An 18503-nucleotide genomic window follows, 5' to 3' on the forward strand; every position below is an offset into this window, starting at 1 on the left:
CATCTCAAATAAACAACCTAACTTACATCTAAAGCCTTTAGAGAAAGATCACAGAACCCCAAAGTTAGCAGAAGGAAATAAATCATAAAAGTCAGAGCAGAAATAAATGAAAAAGAAATGAAGGAAACAATAGCAAAGATCAATAAAAATAAAGCTGGTTCTTTGAGAGGATAAACAAAATTGATAAACCATTAGCCAGACTCAACAAGAAAAATAGGGAGAAGACTCAAATTATTAGAATTAGAAATGAAAAAGAAGTAACTACTGACATTGCAGAAATACAAAGGATCATGAGAGATTACTACAAGCACCTATATGCCAATAAAATGGACAACCTGGAAGAAATGGACAAATGCTTTTTCTCCATACCTGTTAATAAAGATGACCAGAAGCAGTTTTCTTTCAGCTGGCAAGGTAAGAAATATACTTTTACTGTCCTATTTCAGAGGTATGTGTACTATCTGGCCCTATGTCATTATTTAGTTCATGTGGATCTTAGTCGCCTTTTCCTTCTGCAAGTTTTCACACTGATCCATTACATTGATAAATTTATGCTGATTGAACCTAGTAAACCAGAAGTAACAGCCTACTTATTGGCAAGACATTTGCTTATCAGAGGATGGGGAATAAATCTAAGAAACTCTTATAGGTTGTCTACTTCAGTAAAATATCTACGTGTCTAGTGTTATGGGGTATGTTGAGCTATCCCTTCAAAGGTGAAGAACAAATTGTTGCATCTAGCCCCTCCAACAACTAAAGGAGAAACACAATGCTGAGTGGACCTCTTTGGATTTTGGAGGCAATATATTCCTCATTTGGGTGTGTTACTTTTGCCCATGTACTGGGTAACCCAAAAAGCTGCTAGTTTTAAGTGGGGCACAGAAGAAGGGAAAGTTCCGCAGCAGGTCCAAGCTATTGTGCAAGCAATTACATCACTTGGACCATATGATCCAGCAGATCCAATGGTACTTGAAATGTCGGTGGCAGATCGGGATGCTCTGTGGAGCCTTTGGAAGGTCCCTATAGGTGAATCTTAGTGCATGCCTTTAGGATTTTGCAACAAAACTGTGCCATCCTCTTAAGGTAGCTACTCTCCTTTTGAGACACTTTTTTTTTTTTTTTTGCCTGCAACTGGGCCTTAATAAAGACTGAATGCAACAGTAGGCCACCAAGTTACCATGTGCTGTGAGCTTTCCATCCTGAACTTGGTGTTATCTGATCCACCAAGTTATACAATTGCACATACACAGAAGCATTCCATCATCACATGGAAGTGGTTTATAACTAACTGGGCCAGAGCAGGCCTTGAAGGTATAAGTTACATGAAGAAGTGGCCAAAATGTCCATGGTCCCCATTCCTGCTACATTGCTGTCTCTCTCACAGCCTACACCTATGGTTTCATGGGGAGTTCCCTACCATCAGTTGACAGAGGAAGACAAGAATCAGGCCTGGTTTACTGATGGTTTTGTGTGAAATTCAGGTACCATCTACAGGTGGAGAGCTGCAGCACTGCAGCTCCTTTCTGGGACATAGTTGAAGGATAGTGGTGAAGGGAGATCATCCCAGTAGACAGACCTTTCAGTAGTGCACCTAATTGCTTACTTTTTTTTTGAAGGAGAAATGGCTGGATGTGCAATTATATACTGATTCATGGGCTGAGGCCAATGATTTGGCTAGATGGTCAGGGACTTGGAAGAAACATGGGTGACATAGAAATTTGAGAAAGGTATATGGATAGATGTCTCTGAATGGGCAAACCATATGAAGATAAATGTGTCTTTTGTGAATGGTCATCAAAAGGTGACCTCAGTAGAGAAGAATTTTAATAATCAAGTGGATAGAATGACCTGTTCTGTGAGTACCAGTCAGCCTCTCCCTAACCACTCCTATCATCACTCAATGGACTCATGAACATTGTGGTCATGGTGGCAGAAATGGAGGTTATGCATAGGCTCAGCGACATGAACTTCAACTCAGCAATGCTGACTTGGGCACAGCCACTGCTGAGTGTCCAATCTGCCAGCAGCAGAGACCAACAATGAGTCTCCTGAATGACAGCAATCCCTGGGTAGTCACTCAGCCAGCTACCTGGGCCATATTGATTACACTGGACCATGTACATGATGAAAGGGGCAGTGTTTTGTTTTTACTGGAGTAGACACTCAATATGGATTTGCCTTCCTTGCACACAATACTTTTGCCAAAACTACCATCTGTGGACTTACAGAATGCCTTGTCCACTATTAGGGCATTCTACACAGCATCACTTCTGATCAAGGGGCTCACTTCACAGCAAATAGTGTGTGACAGTGGGCCCATGCTTATGGAATTCACTGGTTTTACCACGTTCTTCACTACCATGCAGGATATAGCTTGATACGATGGAAGGTGGAATGGCCTTTTGAAGACTCAGTTACAGTGCCAGCTAAGTGGAAACACCTTGCAGGGCTGGTGCAAGGTTCTCTAGAACACTCTATGTGCTATAAATTGCATCCAATATATAGTACTGTTTCTCTCACAGCCAGGATTCATGGGTCCAGGAATAAAGGGGTGGAAATGGCCCCACTCACTGTTACCCCAAATAACCTACTAGCAAAATTTTGGCTTCCTATGCCTGTGAGCTTATGTTTTTCAGGTCTAGTGATCTTAGAGAGAAATGCTTCCATCATGAAATACACCAATGATTCCACTGAAGTAAAAATTAAAACTGGCTCCAGCCACTTTGGGCTCCTTATTCCTCTGAATCAACAGATAAAGCAGGAAGTTATGGTGTTGGCTGCAGTGATTGATCCTGATTACCAAAGGGAAATTGGACTACTACTCCACATGGAGGAAAGGAGATTGTGTTTCCAATACAGGAGACCACTTAACACATCTCTTAGTATTACTATGCCCTTTGATTAAGATCAATTCAAAACTACAACATTTCAATCTAGGCCGAGACCCTAGGGACTTGTCTGCTTCCATAATTGTGTGGGATTATTCCTTATTAATATATAAGGATATATTGAGTGTTTTGTTTCTCTGGAAAATTCTGACTAATACATGGACCGTTTTTGTTTTGTGACTATCCATTTTCTATTTTATCTTATTTTTCTAATGGAATTTAAAATTTCCTTTCAATGATCATCTTTCCCCTTCTCTCATTTATATGGTTGTGGTCAAGACAACATCATCTCTCACTGAAGAACTGGGCACCAATCCATGATCAGCTAATCAGACACTCACAGTAATTGGTTCAGGGATGAGAACATGACCTAGTTTGGACTGGTTATAGTCATGCCTGGGACTTTTTTAGAAAGAGTGAAAAAAAATGGCTCTCTTTCCACTGAGGTGTTAATTTCTAGTTGCTGTGGTTACCTTTCAACTATAAGAGCAAAGTCTTTCTGAGAATGATGCAAACACAGAACCAAAATATGGAGATAATGAAATTCTTGATGAAAATTTTGACCTTATCAATCTAGCTATTCTTCAAGTCTACCTTTGGATTTTTCAGTTATATAAACTATTCTTGATGGGTTTCTGTCACTTATAACTAAGAAAGTCCTGTTTAATACAACTCGTACAGCTGAAAATATTTCATTTTATCTTCCCATATGAATGCTATCTTGCTTGAGCATGTGTTTCTTGCCTTACAATCATTTTCTTTCCATTCTTGAGATATTCTCCTACAGTATAACTTACACTTATACAAATGAGAAATTCAGTGACAGTATGATTCTCTTTCATAGCTATTGTGCTTTTTCTCTTTATGGGAGATTAACAGAGTTTCCTTTTTTTCCCTGTAATTTAAAAAATTTTCCATCACTTGTCTAAGTGTAGTTCTTCTTTAATACTACTTCCTGAAATTTTGCATGTGCTTGGGTATAAAAATTCAATTTTTTAATTACTTTGGTTCAAAATTCAGTGAAGTTTTCTTTTTAATTACTCTATCTTTGAGCATAGATTTCCTTTCATCTTTTCCTTCCTTCCTTTTTTCTCGCTCCCTCCCTCCCTCCCTAAATCCATATTCTATTTTAGTTGCTTATTTTGTCATTATTAGTAATGTTAATAGAAATGATAAAATATCTCAGCCTTTATTCATTGTAATACAGCCATGATATTAATTTTATTAGAAGACTACATTTCTTGATCAGGTAGAGATATGATTCTGTGTTATATTCAAAGGACATCCTACTTTTTAAATGAAATTTTGAAATTGCATACTGTGACTAATGAGAAATTATGTTATATAGTTTCATCTTTTATTTCAGTCCCATATTACTGAGTCACAAATGTCACTTCATGTGTTTCTGAGGCAAGAAGGAAGCTTGACATTATGGTATCTAAACATTCATATAACCTTTTCAAAAATATCCATTTAATATGAGAAGTTATGCTACTCTTAGAAATAAGTTATAGCATAATAATAGACTTATATCTTAAATGTTGACTTGAGATTTATTGTAGGGATTTTTAAGGAAAATTTAGGGGAGAAATAACACTATTGCATAGTAATATTTTAAATCTTAAGAAATTATCTTTAAATATCACACAATTTTCAAATTCCCAGATGTTATTTATTTATCATATATGCGTATGGATTTGAAGATACTTAAATTATCAAGACTTCAGGAAACAATTACTACTGAAATTTTCTTTTGTTAATTCAAATGCTTTAAGTTACACAATGAAGTTGTTTCACTATACTACATCTAGATTATATTTCCAAACAATTGAAGAATTTACTGCATGTTTTTAGTATTCAGTTATTTGAAATTATATACATAGTCATAGTAATGCTCTGACTTAGAATGCATTCATCTATTTTTATTATAAATTATTTTTTATTTATTATTTTTTTTAAGTGAAAATTGTTTAATCATCTTAGAGCAGTCGAAATACAATATAAGATTGGTATCTTGGTGTCTGAAAGCAATCATTTTACCATTTGCATTTTAATCTTTTGTATTATTCATTTAAGTTGATGGTTAATTAAAAAACCTAGTTTTAATCAAAGTTGTTTTCAAACATTGTCATAATGTCACTTTGAAGAGTCATATCAATGGTACCAGCCATTGCTTCTCTTCTCCTCCACTCTTGCTCTTTCCCCCTTGCTAAATTACAGTCTTTGAGAAGCCAGAGTTTGCCTCCATCTTGAGCTTACAGTGACTGCTGACGTTCTTTCTGCTCTTCTCCAAGACACTTGTTTTGCATTTTATTTGGAAAAGATTCTAGAGTGAAGCCATGGTCCCTTTGATTTTCTTGAAATACTTTTGGTTCCTTTGTATTCTGTTCCAGATGTTTCTGTATTAGTTCCTGTGTTTGAGCTCTCACTTCCTTTTCTATCACTGCTTTTCTAAATTGGTTGAAGAGTTCATCTGTTGATTTCATTACCCCTGATGTTTTGACTGGTTTGCCTAAACTTTTCCAAGAATCTGCATTCTTGATCTTTATATCCTTTTGCACTGGAACTTGGCATTCTGATTCTAACACCACTGTGTCATTATCACCAGACTGGTGCATCACAGTTAGGCCATTCAAGCATTGTTCAGGATTATCTGAAAGAGGCAGAATTTGTAAAAGTGAAATATTTTCCACACTCTGTAAACATTCTGATTCTTGATAACTTGATAACTAACTGGTGATGATTTGGTGGTGTTCCACCTGAACATGTAGTCTGATGAACCAGGCTAGTTTTCCCAGAGGTTGTATCTTGCACAGAAGATTGTATCTTTACTTTCTCTTTAGAAGAAGAATCATTCTGTTTTACTCCAGTAAATTTAGGAAACATTTCTGATTCGGAATCACTGCGTCTGAAGAACTTGAATCACTGCTACTACTTTCAGACTCTGATGAGCTACTGATGCTGCTACTGCTGCTGTTTTCATTCATTCGGGAACCACTTCCAATGGCCTATTTTTATTATAAATTATATTTTAAAAAGAATCAAGTTTTACAAGTGTTCTCTTAAGTAAAGTTTGCAATCCAGATTATTGTATAAACATGTTATGAATGTGCAATTGGTGAGGATAACAAGAATAAATGTTTATTAATAGATCACTTCAGTCACTATTGTAATCTTGGATTGTATTCACTGTCATTACTATGACTGTAATACCTTCTTTCCCACATTTCTTTTTAGGCAGTTTCCCCTCCTTCCAGTTTAGCCATATAGACTGAGTAGGAACTGCCATTCTCTCATGTGACCCTACCACAATGGGCACCATTGATAGTCAAGGGATAGACACTTAAACCAACCTGAGACAGCCATTTTTTGAGATTTTTCTAACTAGAGATATCAGTTAACAGCCTTTTCCTTTCCAGTCACAAAGACATAAGGATAGAAGTCTAGAGTTGTTGGGTATATACCTCCTTTTATAGGGAAAACAAGTCATAAAATAAAGTGTAGTAAAGAAAGAAGAAAAGATGAAAGATGAAGAGACAGTTCTGACAGCATCAGAGACCATAGTTCTAGATTTTCTTGGCTTTCTTAAGATTATTTGTTGTTCAGCCATTATTTGAGCCTGGGAACTGAGCCACTGTAGTTTCTTAGTAATTAATTTCTTTTTTTTTCTTCTTATTCTACCTTTTTTTTTTTTGCTTAAGTTATTCCAGTTAGTTTTCTGTTACCTGAAAACTAAATAGCCTGCCTAACTAATATACAAAGTCTTGCTCTTGCACATATATTGAAATTATCCCTAAGAAGAGCAAATCTGAAGAGTATTTCTCAAGTCAGTTCCTACCAATAACACAGCCCCCTCTGAAGGAGTATATTCTTACTCTACATCCAGCCTTTTTCTGAGGTTTGTGGTGGTTTATAAATGTGTCCAACATGAAAAGTTCTATCAAAACAGAGGTGATGAACTAGACAGTAAATATGGGGAAATTCTATCATTTGCTAGCAACAAGAGAAGCTGAGAGTGACTCATACGTCAAATTGTGAGTAAGCAGAAGCAAGAAATAAAAAGAAACCATAAAAAAAGAAAGAAAATATAAAGAGAAGGTGCACAATGTAAAGACTGAGGCAGTTTGTTGGTAGTAACACGTACAGGAGAAGTAAAGTCAAGAGGCATGGTATTGCCACAATGGAGAAAGCTTAATGAATCCATAATGCTAACAGACTAATATGATAATCTGGATCCCAGAGGACTGGGCTTGTATCTTCTAAACTGCATTTTATCTCCAATTGTAGAGTTATACAGCTGTTTCTGCAATCCTGTAAAATTGCTATTTCCTTTACTTCCATATGTGGCATTCATTATTTATCGTTTGAGGTAATGAGTGACTAAACCTTTTGACTAAAATAAACTAAATATCACAGTTCTGCACTTTCTATCTCACACCATTGTAAATTACTTACAAATATATATATATAGTTTTATAATGTCTCACAGACAAATTACAAGAAATCAGGTAATCATAAACACTTCACCCATGCAACAGTTAAAACATTAAGTCTATTAGAACAAAAAAATTAGTATGGTAAGAAAAATTGGGTAGCTTCCTTTTTAAATATTATTTTTCCTTCTGAAATCTTCAAATATTGATTTCAGGTTTTCTATTTTGTTTTTATTTCTTAATACATTATTTTAAAAGTTTTATGCTCCATTGGAACATTGAATCTGAGTCCCTACCCACCTTGGCAAAATATATGAGAATATATATCTATGGGACTTCCTTGTTATTATTTATTTTTAATACACACTTTAATTAAAATTTTGGTAGAATAAATATGATATCACTAATGGGATAACACTTTCTATCAATATATATACACACACACATACATATATATATATTCATATATATATATGTATTGTAAGTATACATATAAGATCTTGACAAAAATAAGTCTAAATGGACATTAAATTTATTAAGAGTAAAGGGAAACTAAGAAAGGCAATCACTAATAAGTAAACAACATGCATTACTGTGAGTGATTGTTTTACTTACAACATATAGACAACATAAATTTAGTATATTAAAAAAGGAAGATAAAATGTTCTTCTTGCTTTGATAGAATAACTAGTAGTGGACTTACCTCCCCCTTCCAGAAAAAATTAGAAAACTTGGGGGAAAAAAGGATACTGTTTTCAGACATTGGTCAACATGCAACTTAGCACTGTGATCAGTAAAAGGCTATAACAAGGTAAATAGTGCAATATCCTAGACAGAGGAACAGGGAAGATGAACCCAGGGGAGGAACTGTGGTCTCCCTAAATTTAAGGTATAGAAATTGGAATTTAGGGAGGTTTAGATGACTGGAATTTGTAGGGCAGAGTACCAGAGAAGAAGGTACAATACAGAGGAAGAACTCCAGAAATTTGCAGAGAAAACAGTTTGAGATTTTTGTGCAGTAAAAAACTGAACATAAAAAAAAAAACTGAACATCCATGAGACTATACAGAGAACAATAACTGGGAATTTCCAACCTGAATGATTCCCAGATATCACATAGGGCTGGGAAGCATTCAAATTCTAACCAAACAGCTTAGGGAAACCTCACTATACCTACCACAGGGCACTCAGTAGAGATCTCAGAAGCTTCACACCTTAGTAGTAGAACATAATTATCTCTATGGTTAAAGCTACTCCACACATACCCTAACAAATCTTAAAAGCAAGTCCCAAACGAATCAAGCTTATCTGTAAGTTAATGCAATGGTAAAAGTTATGCCATGCAAACATTAGTATAAGCAAAGCAACAGTAGCTATATTAATGCTAGATAAAGTAGACTTCAAAACAAAGATTACTAGGGAAAGAGATAACAATAAAAGGTTGGATTGAGTATATTAATATCAGACTAGGGAAAGTTTAGGACAAGTAATAGTAGCAGAAATATCTCATTCCATGAGAAGAAGGTGTAGTTATATAGTCTCCTTTACCTAGGGTCACACACCAGTTACCCATCTGGACTTAAAATAAGAAGAGGACCCAGATAAAATTTTCTAATCCAAGAATCAAGACATTTGAGAAAGAAAATGTTTCTTGTGGAATATCAATTTTTCTTTGAATATCAGTGACCAAGCCTGGAGAACTCAAGGCATAGTTAATACCATTAAAAAAAGTGTAAAATAATTCATGGCTACATAAAAACAAGTTTCCAACCACATACAGAGGAAATAAAAGCATCTCTGTTCTGACTAGAGTAGGATGGAGAAAACTAAAAGAAACGACCAAGACAATAATCTTGATCTAACAACCTGAGAAAAGTGACTCAATTCTATTAGAGTATTGTAAACCTGGAAGTGGATGATAGTAACTCAGAGAGAGGTCTAAGGAACTAAATGGTGAGGTGACTTACTCTGAATCCTGATTGAAAATTTGAGGGGAAACAACTTTGTGGAATGTCACTGTAGAGTAAGAATAAGCATAAGATTAGTTTCCTTTGGAGGAGAGTAACTGAGTTGGGATAAAACCCTCACTGTTCATCATTAAGTATACCATAAAATTTGAACAATGTGAATGAATTACATCTTCAATTTTATTTATGTATATATATATGAAAAAGGATTAAGTTTTTCTAAAGTTAATTGATTCATTGGCTCTGATGTTTTTGCACTCTGCTAAAATTGTAAACCCAAGGAACATAACACATGGAGCATTAAGGTAAGTACATAATTTATATTAATATACAGTAAACATAAATGCCTATTATAAATGGCACATATATAATTTGTGTTTCTCTATTAAAAAGTGTCAGTTGTCAGCCAAAAGAGGAGTAAAGCTGAGAGGATGTGCAAGAGAGGAAAGAACAGGTAAAGCCAATTTACAATACATTTCCTTAAAATAGAAAATAGAAAAACAAAATAAATAAAGAGGATATAGTGTTTTTTATTATTATTATTCTCTGGCTACTGAATATCTCTAGACCTTCCTATTCAGGGAAAGAGGGTCATGATGGGAAGTGGAGCTCTACTTCCTACCCTGAGAATCAAAGGTGATACTTGTGCAAGTCTGGGTCCACTGGATACACTTGACAAGAAATTTGAAAATTGAAAGGATAACATAAAGATACAGAGATATTTAAAAATTATGTTGCAGACTTGAGATTCTAGACATGGCATCAGGAGTGTCCAGGAGTGGCCAGAAACGGCAGCTCCAGGGATGTTATGCTAACCAAACTTCAATGAACTTCATTTTGTAGATTCTTATCTTCCTTTGGTTTCTCCTTCATTTTCATACCTGGTTATCCATTTTCCTGTTGATTTTGTGACTTATACCTTTTCCTTTTAATAAGCTCGTTTTCTGTATAAGTTATCCACAGCAAGTTTCTACATTTTACAACTAACAAGCCATGCTTATAAAGTGGATGTTGGGTTGTAGGATACAGGTGATGTTTATTCTGATAGGTGTAAGTGTTTAAATGACTTATGGAGTTTTTTGTATGTTATGTGTGATTAAGTGAAAGAGCAACACTAATCTTGCCTCTGCCATAAACTTGTTATGTATCCTTGAACAAGTCATTCAGTTCTCTGGTACTCAGTGTCCATATATATAAAATCAAGTGACTAGGAGTGACATCATGGAAAATGGCAGTGTAGGGAGCTCAAGAATCAGTCTCTCCACTGAAGGAACCATTATGCTCACAAAAACTGTCTGAATCTTTTTTTTTTTTTGGAATTCTGGAATCTAGTTTAAAATTTATATTAACAAGGAGAATGCTAAGTAAAGAGAGAGGCTGCTACATTTTAGTAATAAAATATAGTGGTATTTTTGCTTACCCGCCTGCCATCTCTTAATTCCCCAGCTCAGTTAGCTGTAGGGACAGAAGCCCACATTCCTGGTACAGCTTTCTGGTGTCAAGGGGAAAGGCAATACAGACCTCTTTCTCAAAAAATTTGTGGTTCTGTGTTCAAATTGGTCTTGTATGTAAAACAACAATTATAAATCTAACTTAGTGTGCACAAGATGTATAAAAGATGTGTTTGTGGTGGCATTATCAACATAAAGGGAATGTATTAGCCTGCTCAGTGTGCCATAACAAAAAACACAGACTGTGTGACTTAAACAACAAAAATTTATTTCCCAAAGTTATGGAGGCTGGAATTCCAAGACGGTCAGGTAGGCTTTGGTTTCAGATGAGGGCTCTCTTTCTTGTTGGCTGGGGACACCTTCTCACTGCAGTCTTCACACAATCTTCTGAGTTAATCAGAGAGAAAAAGAAATGGGGGGAAGAGAGATATCTGTTTTTTTCTTACATGCTTATAAGGTCATCAATCCTACTGGATTAGGACCCCACCCTTATGACCTCATTAACCTTAATTACCCTCTCAAGGCTCTATCTCCACATACAGTCTCATTTGGAGATTAAGATTTCAACACATGAATTTTTGAGTAACACAATTCAGTCCATAGCAGATGGGTGCTGAACTGTATAGGACCAGAGTTTTTGTATGTTATTGAAGCTAAATTGGTATCTATTCAAACTAGACATTTATAAATTTACAGTGTTGATTGTAAACCCCAGGATGAAACAGAACCCTAAGATATATGAAGCAAATAGTGACAAAAGTAAAGAAAGAAATAGACAGTTCTACAGTAATGGTTAGTGACTTGAATACCCCAGTTTAAAAATGAACAGATCAATAAGGAAATAGAGGCTTCAGAACAACGTTATAAAGAAGCTATATCTAATAGACATCTATAAAACATTTCAGCCAATAAGAGCAAAATACATATTCTTCTCAAGTGCACATGAAGCATTGTCCAGATAGACTATAAGTTAGAATAAAAAAAAAACAATAAATTTTCTAAGATTGCAAATATACAAAGTACCTTGTTGACCACAATGTACTGAAGCTAAAATCCATAAAAGAAAGAAAATTAGAGAATTCAAAGATTAAGAGCGAGAAACATGCTCTTAAACAACAACATGGTCAAAGAAGAAATCACAAGGCAAATTAGAAAATTATTTGACATTAATGAAAACAAAAACACAGTGTACTGAAGACTTATGGTTTCTAGTCCAACATGTAAGGAGAGTGTCACTCAGACAGTAGTCACTCCTGTCCTCATGACAAAAAATTGTGGAAAACTGAAAACTGACAACTATTCTTAGATCAATGAAGATGTTGAGGTATCAGGGTAAATTGTCTCCCCTCAAACTGGAGAGAATGTAAATACAGAGAATCACAGCTTATCAGGAGCATAAACCTCTACTGAAGCCTACAAAGAATATTTTAAAATATCCTTCAAATTACAGGAGAAATAAAGACATCCTCAGACAAATAAAAATTGAAGGAATTGTCACCAGTAGACATAGCCTGCAAGAAAGGTTAAAAGTTCTGTAGAGGAAAGAAAAATTATATAAGTCAGAAACTCAGATCTAAATAAACAAAGGAAGAGCATTAAAAAAGGAGAAAATGAGAGTAAATAAGATCTTTCATTTTTCTTGTTCTTAATTGATTTAAGAGTTAATAGCTTGTTCAAAATGAAAAGAGCAAAAAACTATTAAGTGATTATAGCTTATGGAAGAGTGAAATGAATTAAACCAATGTAGTAAGAGATAATAAGGAAGAATTGAGAATAATTTGTTATAAAGGACCTGAATTACCCATGTTATTTGAAAGTGGATTTAGATTAGTTGTATATTACAAACTCTAGGGCAACCACTAAAAAATCTTTTAAAGGAAGTATAGAGAGGGCAGACAGCAGAAGCAAGGAGAACTACAATCCTGCAGCCTGTGGAAAAAAACTACATTCACAGAAAGATAGACAAGATGAAAAGGCAGAGGGCTATGTACCAGATGAAGGAACAAGATAAAACCCCAGAAAAACAACTAAATGAAGTGGAAATAGGCAACCTTCCAGAAAAATAATTCAGAATAATGATAGTGCAGATGATCCAGTACCTCAGAAAAAGAATGGAGGCAAAGATCAAGAAGATGCAAGAAATGTTTAATAAACACCTAGAAGAATTAAAGAACAAACAGAAATGAACAATACAATAACTGAAATGAAAACTACATGAGAAGGAATCAACAACAGAATAACTGAGGCAGAAGAACGGATAAGTGACCTGGAAGACAGAATGGTGGAATTCACTGTTGCTGAACAGAATAAAGAAAAAAGAATGAAAAGAAATGAAGACAGCCTAAGAGACCTCTGGGACAACATTAAATGCAACAACATTCACATTATAGGGGTCCCAGAAGGAGAAGAGAGAGAGAAAGGAACAGAGAAAATATTTGAAGAGATTATAGTTGAAAACTTCCCTATCACGGGAAAGGAAATAGCCACCCAAGTCCAGGAAGCACACAGAGTCCCATACAGGATAAACCCAAGGAGAACCATGCTGAGACACATAGTAATCAAATTGGCAAAAATTAAAGACAAAGAAAAATTATTGAAAGCAGCAAGGGAAAAATGACAAATAACATACAAGGGAACTCCCATAAGGTTAACAGCTGATTTCTCAGCAGAAACTCTACAAGCCAGAAGGGAATGGCATGATATAATTACAGTGATGAAAGGGAAGAACTTACAACCAAGATTATTCTACCCGGCAAGGATCTCATTCAGATTCAATGGAGAAATCAAAAGTTTTACAGACAAGCAAAAGCTAAGAGAATTCAGCACCACCAAACCAGCTCTACAACAAACGCTAAAGGCACTTCTCTAAGTGGAATACACAAGAAAAGAAAAAGACCTACAAAAACAAACCCAAAATAATTAAGAAAATGGTCATAGGAATATACATATCAATAATTACCTTAAATATGAATGGATTAAATGCTCCAACCAAAAGACACAAGCTTGCTGAATATACAAAAACAAGACCAATCTATATGCTATCTACAAGACACCCACGTCAGACCTAGGGACACATACAGACTGAAAGTGAAGAGATGGAAAAAGATATTCCATGCAAATGGAAATCAAAAGAAAACTAGAGTAGCAATACTCATATGAGATAAAATAGACTTTAAAATAAAGAATGTTACAAGAGACAAGGAAAGATACTACATAATGATCAAGGGATCAATCCAAGAAGAAGATATAACAATAATAAATATATATGCACCCAACAAAGGAGCACCTCAATACATAAGGCAAATGCTAACAGCCATCAAAGGGGGAATTGACAGCAGCACAATCATAGTAGGGGACTTTAACACTCCATTTTCACGAATAGACAGATCATCCAAAATGAAAATAAATAAGGAAACAGAAGCTTTACATGTCACAATAGACCAGATAGATTTCATTGATATTTATAGGACATTCCATCCAAAAACAGCAGATTAAAATTTCTTCTCAAGTGCTCACAGAACATTCTCCAGGAAAGATCACATCCTGGGTCACAAATCAAGCCTCAGTAAATTTAAGAAAATTGAAATCATATCAAGCATTTTTTTCTGACTATTATGCTATGAGATTAAAAATGAATTACAAGAAAAAAAACGTAAAAAGCACAAACACATGGAGGCTAAACAATACGTTACTAAATAACCAAGAGATTACTGAAGAAATCAAAGAGGAAATCAAAAAATACCTAGAGACAAATGACAATGAAAACACAACAATCCAAATCCTATGGGATGCAGCAAAAGCAGTTCTAAGAGGAAAGTTTAGAGCTACACAAGCCTACCTCAAGAAACAAGAAAAATCTCAAATAAACAATCTAACCTTACACCTAAAGGAACTAGAGAAAGAAGAACAAAGAAAACCCAAAGTTAGCAGAAGGAAAGATATCAGAAAGATCAGAGCAGAAATAAATGAAATAGAAACAAAGAAAACAATAGCAAAGATCAATAAACCTAAAAGCTGGTTCTTTGAGAAGATAAACAAAAATGATAAACCACTAGCCAGACTCATCAACAAAAAGAGGGAGCACTCAAATTAATACAATTAGGAATGAAAAAGGAGAAGTTACAACAGACACTGCAGAAATACAAAGCATCCTAAGAGACTACTACAAGCAATTCTATGCCAATAAAATGGACAATGTGGAAGAAATGGACAAATTCTTAGAAAGGAATAACCTTCCAAGGAAGAAATAGAAAATATGAACAGACCAATCACAAGTAATGAAATTGAAACTGTGATTCAAAATCTTCCAGCAAACATAAGTCAAGGACCAGATGGCTTCACAGGTGAATTCTATCAAATATTTAGAGAAGAGCTAACACCCATCCTTCTCAAACTCTTCCAAAAATTTGCAGAGTAAGGAACACTCCCAAACTCATTCTATAAAGCCACCATCACCCTGATACCAAAAGCAGACAAAGATACTACAAAAAAAGAAAATTACAGACCAATATCACTGATGAATATAGGCAAAAATCCTCGACAAAATACTAACAAACAGAATCCAACAATGCATTAAAAGGTTCATACACCATGATCAAGTGGGATTTATCCCAGGGCTGCAAGGATTCTTCAACATATGAAAATCAATCAATGTGATACACCATATTAACAAATTGAAGAATAAAAACCTTATAATCATCTCAATAGATGCAGAAAAAGCTCTTGACAAAATTCAACACCCATTTATGATAAAAACTTTCCAGAGTGTGGGCATAGAGGGAGCCTACCTCAACATAATAAAGACCATATATGAGAAACACACAGCCACCATCATTCTCAAAGGTGAAAAACTGAAAGCATTTCCTCTAAGATCAGGAAAAGACAAGGATGTCCACTCTCACCACTATTATTCAACAAAGTTTGGAAGTCCTAGCCATGGCAATCAGAGAAGAAAAAGAAATTAAAGGAATACAAATTGGAAAAGAAGAAGTAAAACTGTCACTGTTTGCAGATGACTTGATATTATACATAGAGAATTCTAGAAATGCCACCAGAAAACTTCTAGAGCTAATCAATGAATTTGGTAAAGTTGCAGGATACAAAATTAATGCACAAAAATCTCTTGCATTCCTGTACACTAATGATGAAAAATCTGAAAGAGAAATTAAGGAAAGACTCCCATTTACCACTGCAACAAAAAGAATAAAATACCTAGGAATAAACCTACCTAGGGAGACAAAAGACTTGTATGCAGAAAACTATAAGACACTGAAGAAAGAAATTAAAGATGATACCAACCAATGGAGTGTTATACCATGTTCTTGGATTGGAAGAATCACCATTGTGAAAATGACTATACTACCCAAAGCAATCTACAGATTCAATGCAATTACTATAAAATTACCAATGGCATTTTTTATGGAACTAGAACAAAAAATCTTAAAATTTGTATGGAGACACAAAAGAACTTGAATAGCAAAAGCAGTTTTGAGGGGAAAAAAATAATGGAACTGGAGGAATCAGACTCCTTGACTTCAGACTATACTAGAAAGCTACAGTAGTCAAGAGAATATGGTACTGGGTCAAAAACAGAAACATAGATCAATAGAATAAGATAGAAAACCCAGAGATAAACCCACACACCTATGGTCAACTAATCTTTGACAAAGGAGACAAGGATATACAATGGAGAAAAGAGAGCCACTTCAGTAAGTGGTGCTGAGAAAACTAGATAGCTACATGTAAAAGAATGAATTTAGAACACTCCCTAACACCATACACAAAAATAAACTCAGAATGGATTTGAGACGTAAATGTAAGACCGGACACTATAAAACTCTTAGAGGAAAATAAAGGAAGAACACTCTTTGACATAAATCACAGCAAGATCTTTTTTGAACCACACCCTAGAGTAATGGAAATAAAAACAAAAGTAAAAAATGGGACCTAATGAAACTTAAAAGCTTTTGCACAGCAAAGGAAACCATAAACAAGATGCAAAGACAACCCTCAGAATGGAAGAATATATTTGCAAATCAATCAACAGAACAAGGATTAATCTCCAAAATATATAAACAGCTCATGCAGCTCAATATTAAAGAAACAAACAGCCCAATCCAAAAATGGGCAGAAGACCTAAGTAGACATCTCTCCAAAGAAGACATACAGATGGCCAAGAAGCATATGAAAAGCTGCTCAGCATCACTAATTAGTAGAGAAATGAAAAACAAAACTACAATGATATATCACCTCACACCAGTTAGAATGGGCATCATCAGAAAATCTACAAACAACAAATGCTGGAGAGGGTGTGAAGAAAAGGGAACCATCTTGCACTATTGGTTTGAAAGTTAACTGATACAGCCACTATGGAGAACAGTGTGGAGGTTCCTTAAAAAATTAAAAATAGTATTACCATATGATCCAGAAATCCCACTACTGGGCATATACCCAGAGAAAACCATAATTCAAAAAGACACATGCACCACAATGTTCATTGCAGCACTATTTACAGTATCCAGGTCATGGAATCAACCTAAATGCCTATCGACAGAGGAATGGATAAAGAAGATGTGGTACATATATACAATGGAATATTACTCTTCCATAAAAAGGAACGAAATTGGGTCAGTTGTTGAGACCTGGATGGATCTAGAGACTGTCATACAGAGTGAAGTAAGTCAGAAAGAGAAAAACAAATATCATATATTAATGCATGTATGTGGAACCTAGAAAAATGGTGCAGATGAACCAGTTTGCAGGGCAGAAGCTGAGACACAGATCTAGAGAACAAATGTATGGACACCAAGGCAGGAAACCCGCGGTGGAGTGGGGACAGTGGTGTGATGAATTGGGCGATTGGGATCGACATGTATACACTGATATGTTTAAAATTGATGACTAATAAGAGCCTGCTGTATATAGAAATAAATAAATTAAATTTTTAAAAAAGAAGTATAATTGATATGCTAAGTAAAGAGAGAAAAAACATCACAGAAAATTAGCAGTAAAATATAGACAAGACCAAAATATAGTGGAACATAAAAAGAAAGAACAAGGGCAATGAATGGAAAAGATTTATAAATATTGTTGATATTAATCCAATTATATAAATAATCACATTAAATGCGAGTGGTCTGGGGGTTGGCGGTGTGAACAAAGCCTGAAGGGGGCTAGTGCACCACAGCTAGCTGGGAGAGAGTCCGGGAAAAAGTCTCATGCTGCCAAAGAGGCAAGAGACATTTTCTTCCCTCTTTGCTCCCTGGTGCGATGGGAGAGGGGATTAAGAGAGTTGCTTAATGGATCTCCAGAGACAGGCATGGGCCACGGCTATCACCGTGGACCACAGAGTCAGGCATGAGATGCTAAGACTGCTGTTGCAGCCACCAAGAAGCCTGTGTGCAAGCACAGGTCACTACCCACACCTCCCCTCCTGGGAGCCTGTGCAGCCTGCCAATGTCAGGGTCCCGTGATCCAGGGACAACTTCTACAGGAGAATGCACGCATGCATCAGGCTGGTGCAATGTCACCCTGGCCTCTGCCACTGCAGGCTCACCCCACATCTGTACCCCTCCCTACCCCTGGCCTGAGGGAGCCAGAGACACCGAATCAGCTGCTCCTTTAACCCTGTCTGGTCTGATCAAAGAACAGATGCCCTCAGGCGACCTACAAGCAGAGGTGGGGCTAAATCCAAAGCTGAACACTGGGAGCTGTGAGAACAAAGAAGAGAAAGGGAAATCTCTCCCAACAGCCTCAGGAGCAGTG

The 18503-nt window shown here is 35.7% G+C and overlaps 2 pseudogenes; one reads left to right on the forward strand and one right to left on the reverse strand.

Moving 5' to 3' along the window:
- The first annotated feature begins 290 nt into the window (after positions 1-290).
- Positions 291-2905, forward strand: LOC132418139 (uncharacterized; annotated as a pseudogene).
- A 2085-nt stretch (positions 2906-4990) lies between these two features.
- On the reverse strand, positions 4991-5774 carry LOC132418141 (bromodomain testis-specific protein-like; annotated as a pseudogene).
- Between the last annotated feature and the right edge of the window lie 12729 nt (positions 5775-18503).

This window comes from Delphinus delphis, chromosome X, assembly GCF_949987515.2.
Source record: "Delphinus delphis chromosome X, mDelDel1.2, whole genome shotgun sequence".
In the NCBI taxonomy this organism is placed as follows: domain Eukaryota; kingdom Metazoa; phylum Chordata; class Mammalia; order Artiodactyla; family Delphinidae; genus Delphinus; species Delphinus delphis.